We start from the raw sequence: 13,536 nt of genomic DNA on the forward strand, positions 1-13,536 counted from the left end.
CTTGGCAAATAGATAGAGAAACAGTGGAAACAGTGGCAGACTTATTTTGGGGGGGCTCCAAAATCACTGCAGATGGTGATTGCAGCCATGAAGTTAAAAGACTCTTGCTCCTTGGAAGAAGAGTTATGACCCATCTAGATAGCATATTAAAAAGCAGAGACATTACTTTGCCAACAAAGGTCCATCTAGTCAAGGCTATGGTTTTTCCAGTAGTCATGTATGGATGTGAGAGTTGGACTATGAAGAAAGCTGAGGGGCAGAATTGATGCTTTTGAACTGTGATGTTGGAGAAGACTCTTGAGAGTCCCTTGGACTGCAAGGAGATCCAACCAGTCCATCCTAAAGGAGATCAGTCCTGGGTGTTCATTAGAAGGACTGATGCTGAAGCTGAAACTCCAATACTTTGGCTACCTGATGCAAAGAGCTGACTCATTTGAAAAGCCCCCGATGCTGGGAAAGATTGAGGGCAGGAGGAGAAGGGGACGACAGAGGATGAGATGGCTGGATGGTATCACCGACTCAATGGACATGAGTTTGAGTAAGCTCCGGAAGCTGGTGATGGACAGGGGGGCCTGGCATGCTGCGGTTCATGGGGTCACAATGAGTCGGACATGACTGAGTGACTGAACTGAACTGAACACCTGAGTTATCCTCGAATTCACTTTCTTAATTCAAACTTGGGGGTCTGGTGATCAGGTGGCTCAGAATCCACCCTCCCAATGCAGGGAGCCACGGTTCCATCTCTGGTCAATAAGCTAGATCCCACATACTGCAACTAAGAATTCACATGCCACAACTAAAAGATCCTGCACAGTGCAACTAAGATCAAAGATCTGGCATGTCAAAACTAAGACCCAAGGCAGCCATATAAATAAATATTTTTAAAACAAATAAACAAATTTGGAAACAGTTGAACAGTGAGGCAAAAACCAAAAATATTTACACACATATCAAACAATGGACCTTTTAGGACTTAGGCATAGAGTATGGATTCCTAAGATGACTTAGGGAGCCATCAAGAGAGGAAAAAGGAGAATGGTCATTGAATACACATACAGAAGGAAAAGGCATTTACGGGTAAGAGGGAGGGAGGCAAGAAATAATGCACATGAAAGCCCAGATCGACCATTTCAAAATGAATGGACCATTCCTTGACATGGCTGGAAATGAATCAGAAATACAAATAATAAAAGTCTCAAGAATTATCGAGCCTCAAGATAGAGAAGTACAAGGTACAAACAGCATATAAAGATAGGATGTGCAGGGTCATATTAAAGATGTGACACTTTATTCTAAGAAGTGACTAAAAGGAAAGTTTCATGCTCCTCTATCATTTGCATGCCAAGCTTCTGAAAGGACTGCGCAGGAATGTTTATTGGTCAAATAAATGGACAGGGTTTAAACTTTTCATTTTAAAATGAACAAACTAAATCTTGGACTTCTATTTCAGATTGAGAAAATTGCAAGACACTGTTCCTTCCACCCTACCTAAGAAGGCAAAAAGGAAAAGCTCTAAAATCATTTTTTCAAACCTGTCAGAGAGTTAAGGACACAAAGAAGCCTAAATGAACTAAGGCGTAGAAAGCAGCCCTCTTTCTGGGAGAAAGGAGAGTTGAGGCTGCCCAGCCCCAGTGGAGGGTGGAGGAGGAGACTCCTTTAGGACAGGACCTGTGCTGCAAGAGAAACTCAAAGATGATTTATAGACCAAGGAACATAACAGACAGAAACTCGGATCACAAAGGAAGAGTACCAGCAAGGGTAAACTTGTGAGTAAACATAGAACTCTTTTAAAATTATCATACCATACTGTGTGCATGCTTAGTCACTTCAGTCATGTCTGATTCTTCACGACCTCATGGACTATAGCCCACCAGGCTCCTCTGTCCATGGAATTCTCCGAGCAAGAATACTGGAGGGATTGCCATTTCCTTCTCCAATCATATTATACTAAATTTCTTTAAAAGAGCATTGATTAAGACAAAATAATGAGAGTATTTTGTAGGGTTTATAACATATCATGGTGCTGATTTAAAAGGAATGCACAACATGAGTGTTGCAAGTTGTTTTACTTGGGGCAAAATGAGGACTGCAGCCTGGAAGACAGTATTCAGGTAGCTCTGAGAAACTGCTCCAAAGAGGTGGTGGCGGGGGGCGGTCAGTATATAAGTGATTTTGGTGAAGGGGCAGTACATGCAATCAAGCATGTATTTTTTTTTGCAGAAGGTTTCTGCTAGTCACAAGGAGCAGCAGTAGTCACCATGAAAGATTTTAGTGCTCTTGTAGATATAAGAGGATACAAGAATTGAGCTCATAAAATCAGCTTCTGAAAATATCTATCTGAAGACCTGTTCTGCCAGTTTTTCCCAGAGCACAGAGTACCTCATTTCTGCTCTCCACCCTGAACTCCTTTCAGAGTGTGTTGGAAGTCAGCAGTTGCAGCAACACATAGTTTAATCTTTGTAGAGGTGGATGGCAAGTGCCAATGGCAAGTGTCAATTTGTGGTTGACAATGGTAGAAAGAAATGACTAGAGCATAGAGGGCCAGAGGGAAGTAAATTTAACTCTGATGTTACAAATTCTTACACAGGACAGATGGACAAGTGAGGCAAACAGAAACTAAAAATAGCAAATGATAGACATAAACCCACCACAGTGATAATTATATCTAAGTATACAACAACAACAAAACAGGAATTGAGAGACGGTATCTAAGAAAACGAAGGAAGACCCAGCTATGTGTTGCCTAAAGAGATGTCTTTTCAAATAGAAACACAAATTGGTTGAAAGTAAAAGGAGGGGAACTGATCTAACATACAAACAATAAGCAAAGAGGAGCTGGAGTGGCTGTGTGAATATCAGACGAGGTAGATGGCAAGACAGAAACTGTGTTAAGAAGTAAAGAAGGACTGGACTTCCCTGGTTGCCCAAGAGATAAGAATCCATCTGCCACTGCAGGGGACACTGGTTCGATTCCTGGTCCAGGAAGACTCCGCTGCCACAGGGCAACTAAACCACAGGGCAACCATGGGCTACAACCACTGAGCCCACACCCAGTCACAACTACCAAGCCCACCAACAGCTAAAGCCCGTGAGTCTGGAGCCTGTGCATTCCCTCAGAGAGCACATGCTCCCCACAACCAGAGAAAGCCCACCCAAAGCAATGGGACCCAGCACAGCCAGAAATAAACAAGTAAAATTATACTTAAAAAGGGATAAAGAAGGATATTGTATACTCATAAAAGAAATTTATCTAGAACACAGAAATAGTCCTAAATAGGGGAAATGTTGACTCATAGAACTTCCAAACACATGAAGCAAAAACTAACATAACTGAAGGAATAGACCAATTCACAGTAAGAGATGTCAATGTTAGCTCAGTTATTGATAGAACAATCTAGGGGCAAATATTTGCAATGCACCTAAGTGATAAAGGACTTGTATCTAGAAGATACAAAGAACTCTTACAACTCAATAATAAGACACCCCCCCCCCAAAAAAAATAAATCCAGTGTGAAAACTGGGCAAAGGACTTAAGCAGACACATCAAAGAAAACACAGTAATGGACAATGAAAAGAGGAAAAGATACTCCCTCCCATTGGTCACCAGGGAAATGAAAAATAAAACCGCGGTCAGATGTCATTACACATCCACTGGAAGATCTAAAATTAAAAAGATTGGAAATGCCATGTCGCCAAGCATGTAAAGGCGTTGGAACTATGATACAATATATTGTTAATCGAAGGTAAGAGAACTTAACCAATTTGGAGAGCATTTGCCCTATAACCCAGGAATTCCGGCCATTTAACAGGAGAAATGGAAACCAGTGCTCACACAAAGCGGCTTAATTCACCATAGTGCAAACCCAGAATCAACCCGATTGTCTGTCACCAGGGAAATGTAGAAACAAATTGTAGTATATTGTGGTACACTCATATAATGAGATACCGCTGCTGCTGCTACTAAGTCACTTCAGTCGTGTCCAACTCTGTGCGACCCCATAGACATCAGCCCACCAGGCTCCCCCGTCCCTGGGATTCTCTAGGCAAGAACACTGGAGTGGGTTGCCACTTCCGTCTCCAATGCATGAAAGCAAAAAGTGAAACTGAAGTTGCTCAGTCGTGTCTGACTCTTAGCAACCCCATGGACCACAGCCTACCAGTCTCCGCCAACCACGGGATTTTCCAGGCAAGAGTACTGGAGTGGAGCGCCATTGCCTTCTTTGATAATGAGATACTAGAAAGTAATAAAAAAGAACAAACTGTATTCGTACCACATGGATGACTCCTTTAAAGACACTATGCTGCTCAAAAGAAGCCAGACACTAAGAAACTATACCGCACAAAATCCAAGAACAGGTAAAACTAAAGTGTAGGGCTAGAACTCGGGAAAGGGCTGCTCCTAGTGTGAGGACAGAATTTCTGGAAAAAGACGTGAGGGGGCTTGCTAGAGGGATAGAAAATGATCAGTAGCTTATCTGGGGTGGAAATGACTTGAGTCCCCCATGTCCCTGATACATGAGTGTCGAGTCCATTAAATTCAATAAAAATAGTAAGATCTGTTTATTGTATTTACACAAATCATACCTCAGACCCCTCCAGCCCCCCAAATTAGGGAACTTTAAAGCCTTTACATTAACCAAATAATGTAATGATCTGGTTATTGCAATAATAACAATGCTGCAATAATGCCCAAATAACCCCAGGGCTCAATGGCTTGCAGCAGCAAACACTTATTTCTTGCTCACAAGTGTGCAGGTTGACTGGTCATCCTGTGGGCTGTGTCCTCTCTGGGGGTTCTAGAAACTGCCCCGGGCAAGATCTTCTCATGACTGATGGAATAGAAGGGCAGTGGGCAGTGAGAATCCTTAGACCCTCAGCTTTTAACTAGCATCCTGCCATGACCACCTTCCATTGGCCAAACCCAGACATCTGGGCAAGTCCAGAACCCCGGGAAGGATACCCCACACCTATGAGCCAGGACAAGGGTGGACGGGGGAGGAGAAGAGTGGATACACGTGAACCACAGCCTCCCCACTGCCAGGCTTTGTAAGAGCGGGGACAAACCCAAGTCTTTCCTGACAGCTAGCCCAGCATCTCTGCATCAGCCCACACTGTGTCCGTGTGGTCTGGAAGCCAAGAGACCACAGCTGTGTTCCAGAGGAAAGTTCCAGCACATCTTCACACTGACTGCCAGAGAAGTCTGTAAGTGTGAAAGTGAAAGTGAAGTTGCTCAGTCGTGTCCGACTCTTTGCGTGGACTGTAGCCTACCAGGCTACAGTAGCCTACCAGGCTCCTCCGTCCATGGGATTTTCCAGGCAAGAGTACTGGAGTGGATTGCCATTTCCTTCTCCAGGGGATCTTCCCAACCCAGGGATCGAACCTGGGTCTCCTGAATCGCAAACAGATGCTTTACCATCTGAGCCACCAGGGAAGCCCCTAGAGAAGTGTGAGGAGATCAGAACCACAGCGCTCCGTGCAGATCTGACGGAAAGCTTCTCCCTGGTTTCCCTGGTGTTGGGGAAGCTGCCTCCCTCCCAGGGAGACACAGCGCTCTGCATCTGCACTGGGAGAAGAAACCTCTGTTAGTAGAAAGAAATGCAATACAGCCATCTAATGGATCCCGGCTGCCATAGGCTGGCTTCTGCTTCCCCCGGACCACCTGAAGTGGATGACAACGCCCGTCTGAGCAGAGGGGTCCACGGGCAGAGGGGTACCTGCAGAGCTGGGAACAGAGGTGAAGGGCTGTCACTGGACCGTTCAATGATTTACAGCAGCTGCTCTTCGACTCTTTGGGGGGCAGTATTACCTGACCTCAGCCCATCCCAACATAAACACCCAAGAAGGAGCATAGACAAAACTCTGTTCTACAAAAAGCAAAGAAAGGAGGCCAATTTTCACCCAGTTACACCTGGTGGAGACCAGGCCCGGTGAGGCCATTTCTGCCATGAGTATTTAGATAAATCAACCGGAAAGAAACTTCAGCTTCCTTGTCATTCTGGGCATGCTGAACTCTCTACTCCCTGGGTGACCGTGCACACAGAGTCAGCCCAGCAAGTCCTCTGAGTTCCTTTCCAGAAAATTGTGGTCCGGCCCCAGGCAGGATCTGAGCTCTCCCCCATGCTCGTGACTGCAGGCATTTGTCCGCGAATCCAGTCAACTGGAGAAGTCACCCAATCCTGTCCACTCATCCAACAAACAGTGACTGTTCACCTGCTGGATGTCAGGAGCTCTGCTCAGCCCTCAGGCTAATGCTGTGAATGAGAAAAACATGGTCCCTTCTTGCCCAGAGCTCATACACAATAAATGAGACAGATACTGGTGAAGCAGTTTAAGTGTGATGGGAGGTGAGGAGCAGAATTTCCAAGGGGTCTTTGGAGCTTCAAGAGCTGCAGGAAGGACTCCCATGTTATCATAAGGGTGGTCAGATCATTTAAAAGGGCAGTGTTACAGGGTCCTGTGCTTCATGCTTTGGCTGCAGTATTTTTTGTTTTTGTTTTTCCTGAATGCTTCAAATTCCACAATCTTCTGTAAGCTTCCTCCTGCTTCTTATGGTTTCAAGCTGAAGAGCATTTGAATACACTTATATTTTTACAAGCCTAAGTGGGAAAATTTACCTTTGGCCACACCCTATGGAGGACAGAAACATAGACGGCAGCGCACCAGGCTCCTCTGTCCCTGGGGTTCTCCAGGCAAGAATACTGGAGTAGGTTGCCATTTCCTTCTCCAGCTAATTACTAGAGAAATGCAAATCAAAACTCCAGTGGGGTGTCACTCACCTCACATGTCAAAATGGCCATCATTAAAAAGTCTATAAATAATAAATGCTGGAGAGGATGTGGAGAAAAAGGAACCCTCCTGCACTGTTGGTGGGAAGGTAAATTGGTGCAGCTACATGGAGAACAGTATGGAGGTCCTGCAAAAACCAAAAGTAGAGCTACTGTGTGATTCTGCAATCCCACTCCTGGGCATTTATCTGGGGAAAAACATAATCCAAAACCAAACACGGACCCCAGTGTTCAGTGCAATACTGCTTGCAATGACCCTGGTGGCTCGCATGGTGAAGAATCTTCCTGCAATGCATTGCAAGCGACCAGGTTCAACCCCTGAGTTGGTAAGATCCTCTGGAGAAGGGAATAGCTACTCACTCCAGTTTTCTTGCCTGAAGAATCCCATGGACAGAGATGCCTGGTGAGACACGGTTTATAGTGTTGCAAAGAGTTGGACGTGACTGAAACAGCTTAGCCCAGCACAGCCAGTAAGATTGCCTAGAGAATTCTATGGACAGAGGAGCCTGACGGGCTATATAGTCCATGGGGTCACAAAGAGTCAGACATGCCTGAGCAGCTAACACCTCCAGTTTTCATTTCACAGTGAAATAGATAGAAAAGATGTAGTACATATACACAGTGGAATATTACTCAGCCATAAAAAAGAATGAAATAATGCCATTTGCAGCAATGTGGATGGACTAAAGAGAGTCATACTGAGTGAAGTCAGTCAGACGGAGAAGGAGAGATGTCATATGACTTTCCCTACGTGTGGAATCTAAAAAGAAATGATACAAATGAACTTACTTACAAAACAGAAGCTTCGGACTCACACACTCTGAGTTTATGGTTGCCAGCTGGGGGTGGGGGAGAGGATGGAGAGAAGAGATAGTAATGGAGTTTGGGATGGGCATGTACGCACTACTATATTTAAAATGGATAACCACAAGGACCCACTGTATAGTACATGGAACTCTGTTCAGTGTTAGATGGCAGCTTGAATGGAAGAGGGTTTGGGGGAGAACGGATACATGTGTGTGCCTGGCTGAGTCACTTCACTGTTCACCTGAAACTATGATAAATTTGTTAATCAACTGTACTTCAATACAAGATAAAAGTTTAAAAAAAAATTCAATTTTGTTTTTTAAAAAAGCAACTAAAATTAGAGTTACCATATGATCCTAAAATCCCACTCCTGGGCATATATTCAGTGAAAACTCTAATTCTCTAATTCAAAAAGATACAAGCACCCCAATATTCACAGCAGACCCACTGTTTACCACAAACAAGACAGGGAAGCAACCTAAATGTCCATCAACACATGAGTGGAAAAAGATGTGGTATATATACAATGTAATACTACTGCTAAGTCACGTCAGTCGTGTCCGACTCTGTGTGACCCCATAGACGGCAGCCCACCAGGCTCCCCCGTCCCTGGGAGTCTCCAGGCAAGAACACTGGAGTGGGCTGCCATTTCCTTCTCCAATGCATGAAAGTGAAAAGTGAAAGTGAAGTCGCTCAGTCGTGTCCAACTCTTATGACCCCATGGACTGCAGCCCACCAGGCTCCTCCGTCAATGGGATTTCCCAGGCAAGAGTACTGGAGTGGGGTGCCATTGCCTTCTCCAATGAGATACTACTCCGTCATAAAAAAAAAAAGAATGGAATTATGCCGTTTGCAGCAACATGAATGGACCTAGAGATTATAATATTACGTGAAGTAAGACAGAGATAGACAAAATCTTATATCACTTATATGTGGAATCTTAAAAAGTGATACAAACGAACTTATTTATAAAATAGAAACAGACTCGCAAACATAGAAAACAAACTTATGGATACTGAAGGTGATGGGAGAGATAAATAGGAGTTCGGGATTAACATACACATGTTTATTATACATAAAATAGCTAAACAACAAGGATATACTACATGGCACAGAAATCTATATTCAATATTTTGTAATAACCTATAATGGAAAAGAATCGGAAAAAGAATATATGTGTGTGTGTGTGTGTGTGTGTGAATCACTTTGCTGCTCACCCAAAACTAGCATATTGTAAAGCAACTGTACTTCAATTTTTAAAGAAAGACCAGGGCAGGGAAGTCCTAGTATTATGATAAGACACCTCTTCTTCCTGGCCACGCATTAGCCACGAATTCCCAAAGCATTTCTTAAAAGCACCAGGGAAGATCCCTGGTACTCCTGGGTACCACTCGGGCTCTGCACCCAGCCACTGTGTGGAGTTAGGAAGGGACTCAAACCCTCATGTCCTTTTTAGCTTTCCATCAGTTGAATGAGTAGGGGAAACCTAAAAGTCCGGGTCTAGCTCATGTTCATAAGGTACCATGGCAACCAAAGCAATGAGAAAAATAAAATTAAAATGTAATTCCTGAAATGTAAAAACTGAAATGTAATTTCAGTTACAGAAAATGTAACTGAAAAAACACCTTCTTGTTTTAATCATTTATCCCTTGGAAGGTTTTTCCATGTAATAGCTGAGAGCCAGGACCACAAAAGAGCTTCCCTCATAGCTCAGTTGGTAAAGAATCCGCCTGCAATGCAGGAGGCCCCAGATTGATTCCTGATTAGGAAGATCTGCTGAAGAAGGGACAGGCTACCCACTCCAGTGTTCTTGGGCTTCTCTTGTGGCTCAGCTGGTAAAGAATCTGCCTGCAACACGAAAGACCTGGATTTGATCCCTGGGTTGGGAAAACCCCTTGGAGAAGGGAAAGGCTACCCACTCCAGTATTCTTATGTGGAGAATTCCATGGACTGTATAGTATAGTCCATAGGGTCGCAAAGAGTCAGACACTGAGTGATTTTCACTCACAGGACCACAAAAAGGTTCAGCAACAGTGTTGTTCCTTAAATTTTTCTTTCCTTTCTTTCTTTCTTTTTTGTTTTGTTTTGTTATTTTTTATTTTACTTATTTATTTATTGAGGGGAAAAGAAAGAAAGAAAGTGAAGTTGCTCAGTCGTGTCCAACTCTTTGCGACCCTGTGGACTGTAGCCTACCAGGCTCCTCCGTCCATGGGATTTTTCAGGTAAGAGTACTGGAGTGGGTTGCCATTTTCTTCTCCAAGGGACCTTCCTGACCCAGGGATTGGACCCAGGTCTCTCACATTGCAGGCAGATGCTTTACCCTCTGAGCCAAGGTGGAGTTTTATCCTCCCACCCAAAACATTGTATTTAGAAGAAACTATCATTAGCAAAAATTTGGCATTTGGGCAGCACAGCTTTCTGTTTATAAACAAACACACAGCCTAGGTATGTTTTTGTTTAGCTCACTAAGAACAAATAAAATTGCCCCAACCAGCTTTGAAGAGTGATGTACGTTGCCAGGTACAGAAGGGGGGAGATGTGAGATGTGGTACAGGAGCCCCCGAGGGGCTTAGGAGCTTGACACCAGAACCAGTGGGATTCATTTAGATTCTTTTCTTCTGACCGTGTGTGAATTCCAGCAAGAGATGGCATCTGGGGAAATGACTCCTATAATTTGTTCCAAGATAAGCCCAACAGGAGAGCATCGCCCTGCACCTGAAACCCAGCTGGTCCAGAAACACCAGGTCTTGGAGAGACCTATCAGATTACCAGGATGGTGTCAGCGTTTTCCTAGGGCTAGAGACTGGGATCTGCACCAAAGTACAGAATGAACAGGTCAGGGCTGGGGGTCCCAGGTCCCCATGCCCGCCTTCAGTATGCATGCCGGTCAGCAGCAGGGAAAATATAACATATTTGCCAAGTATTGATAGGGAAATAAATCACAGTCTCCCCTGCTTGGACTAGATTTCAGGCCAGCCTCACCTCTTGGTCTATATCAGGGTTCATTCTGATGTCACAGAAAGTGACTGTGAACACACACACAGGGCCCCACACACTCAGACTGCACACGCATGCACAGACACAGGGTTCCGCCATTAACTACATTTTCCTCCGCCCTTCCTCCTTCCAGCAAATATCTGGGGAATTCCTCTTGTATGCAGGCACTTGATCTGAAAGTTGCATTGGTAGATTGGAGCTGGTGGTTGAAGTGACTTCAGACAAGCTCTCAGTGGGGAGAACTCTTAGCCGTCGGGGAGTCAGTGGGAGAAACCTGCGGGTTCATCGTTCCAAGGCTCTGCAATCAAAGACTCAGAGCTTTTTATTTTCCTTCTTCTGATTTTGTGTTTATACCCAGTGGAAGGAAGAACTTCCCTGGAGATCCAGTGGTTAAGACTTCACTTCCCCAAGCAGAGGATGTGGGTTGGATCCCTTGTCTGTAGCTAAGATTCCACATGCCTCAAGGCCAAAAACCAACCCATAAAACAGAAGTAACACTGTAACAGCTAGTACTTTGTTAGAGAGTGTGGGGAGAATGACTTATTCTATTGAAAAAGGAGACAGTGTGTTCTGTAGAGGCTATCTGTCTTTCCCTGGCTGGTTAGTGGCTATGTTGCTTTCTCCACAGTTGAATAGATGTATTTCCCCTTGGCGCACATGGCTGTATCATCATAGGCAGCCTCCAGCAACCTAGGAGGTTGAACATGTTCAGAAAATTTTTTAACATAAAATAGAATCCAGAAGATTTAGAGTATGGCTCTAAGCTTAATTTCACATCCAAGTGACTGATAGACAACAGTTGTAAGTGAGTGCATTGGCTTTAAAAGGGGAAATGGTCCAAAGAACATCTGATTCCTCTTAAGGCACAAATTAAAATATCTGTTTCCTCCAGAATGAAGGGCATTTAGTTTCTTAAACCTACTTTAAAAGAAATATGTTCATTTTCGGGATACTTAAGCTTACAGTTTTCCATAAAACTACTCTTTCTTAGGACTCTAGCTGAAACCGCTAATCTCTGAACTGATTCACTTAGCAAACATTTTGAGCACTTGCTATACATCAGACAAAGTTCTGCCATGCAAGTAGAAAAGCCATACAACATGTATTCCCTTTTATGTAAAAACTCACCTTTACTCATTTAATCCGCAACTGTATTCAGGGCACCCAGTCTATATTAGAAACAGAGAAACAACAATGGACCAGACAGTCTCAACGTCCATGCTGCTCCCAGGCCAGGGGCCAAAAAGTTCAACAAAAACGGGCTACTGTGGCATCACACAGAAACGGACTGATACGTTGGAGTGAAAGGACCATAAGGAGTGGTTGATGCAATGTGGAGGGATCAGGAAAGGCCCCAGAGGTGCTGAAACTTCAACAAATGAACCAGATAGATGAGGATTTGATTGGGAGAAGGTTATTGAGGAGAATTCTAGGTAAGAAGTGCAAAAAAGGAAGTCTGTCTCCTTGCTAAGGGTTACAAGGACCAAACTTGTCAGAAACGGGAAAAAAGGAAGACGTCGTCTGCCTAAAACTTCTTTCTTTCCCTCTTCTCATGGATGTAAAAGCCAATGAAACAGTCAACCCCCAAGTGGGTGAGAAAATGCAATTTACAAACATGAAAGGTTGGGTGGTCTGCTGTCTTCTACCACTAAAGAGAAGGGGGCAAAAACTGTATTCTGGGACTTTGGAATCTCTGGGGTGTGAGTTGAAACCACGCGCAGCCACTTTCTAGCTCCAGGATTATGGACAAGCTATTTAACCTCGTCTGTGAAGTGAGGTCAACATGAGGATTCCTCAAAATTGCTGAGAAAATTAAATGAGAAAATGACTATAAAAGCAACTACTGTAAAGGCAATAAATACTACAATTATTTAAAATTTTCTTTGGATCTCTTATGATGAATAGCTTTTTGGTCCCAATGATGAGTCTGTAGATGTTGAGTGTGTGAGTGTGTGTGTGGAGTAATGATTTCTGTTTTGCACAAGGTTTTTTCTTTACATCAACATGTTAAATATAGAACCAGTCATATTTGTTCAAAGTATGTGAACATTCACCTATGTGAAACAGGTCCTGGCCTAAGTTCTTGAATAACTTCATTTTTATTTTGTTTAAAGTCCCCCAAATAAGGAACAGTGATGCTAATTTTTCCTTTCCAAGTGTCAGTGCTTGTAAGCAGACAATTCTTGTGTACAAATCCCACTTTTATTTTAAAGTCCTGATGCAGTTCAAATAATGATTCTGTTTGACTGTGTGTGATCTTAGACTAGATAGAGTAATGCATGGACTTGATTTTTTAGCTCTTCATATATCTCTTACGAGCTGTGAGACATCAAGCAAGTAATGTCACCTCTCTCTGCTTCCTTTTATGCATATTTTAGCATTGAGATTATGGGGTTGTTGTGAAATAAATTAATTCATGCAGTTAATTCATGGTAAGACAGTGCCTGACACATGCCAAGTTCATGATAAAAGTTAGATACTATTATCACACACCACACACACACACACACACACTATATATATATATATATATATATATATATATATATATATATATATATATATATATTCAATCAGTATGGACTGTAAACTAATGGTAAAGACCACAATGTTTACTGACTGTGAAACTTTTTATGTTAGTTATTGATTGTTATATAACTAGGGACTGTAAATCTTTGTGGCTCCTAACAAAATTAATCATTAGTTATTATTGATATTGCCTGCTTCCCAGGTCGCTCAGTGGTAAAGAATCCACCAGCCAATGCAGGAGATGTGGGTTCCAACCCTGTGTTGGGAAAAATCCCCTGGAGAAGTAAGTGGCAACCCAGTTCATTATTCTTGCCTGGGAAATCCCATGGACAGAGAAGAGTCTGGCAGGCTATAGTCCATGGGGTCACAAAGAGTCAGACATGACTTAGCAAGTAAACAAAAATGGCAAATTATCGAT

At 43.3% G+C, this 13,536-nt stretch overlaps 1 non-coding gene across 1 annotated transcript; it reads right to left on the reverse strand.

Moving 5' to 3' along the window:
* Positions 1–5,359: 5,359 nt before the first annotated feature.
* Positions 5,360–5,431, reverse strand: TRNAR-GCG (transfer RNA arginine (anticodon GCG)). The gene has a single exon. It is a non-coding gene; the product is annotated as a tRNA-Arg (tRNA).
* Between the last annotated feature and the right edge of the window lie 8,105 nt (positions 5,432–13,536).

Source organism: Dama dama, chromosome 23 (genome assembly GCF_033118175.1).
Source record: "Dama dama isolate Ldn47 chromosome 23, ASM3311817v1, whole genome shotgun sequence".
NCBI lineage: Eukaryota > Metazoa > Chordata > Mammalia > Artiodactyla > Cervidae > Dama > Dama dama.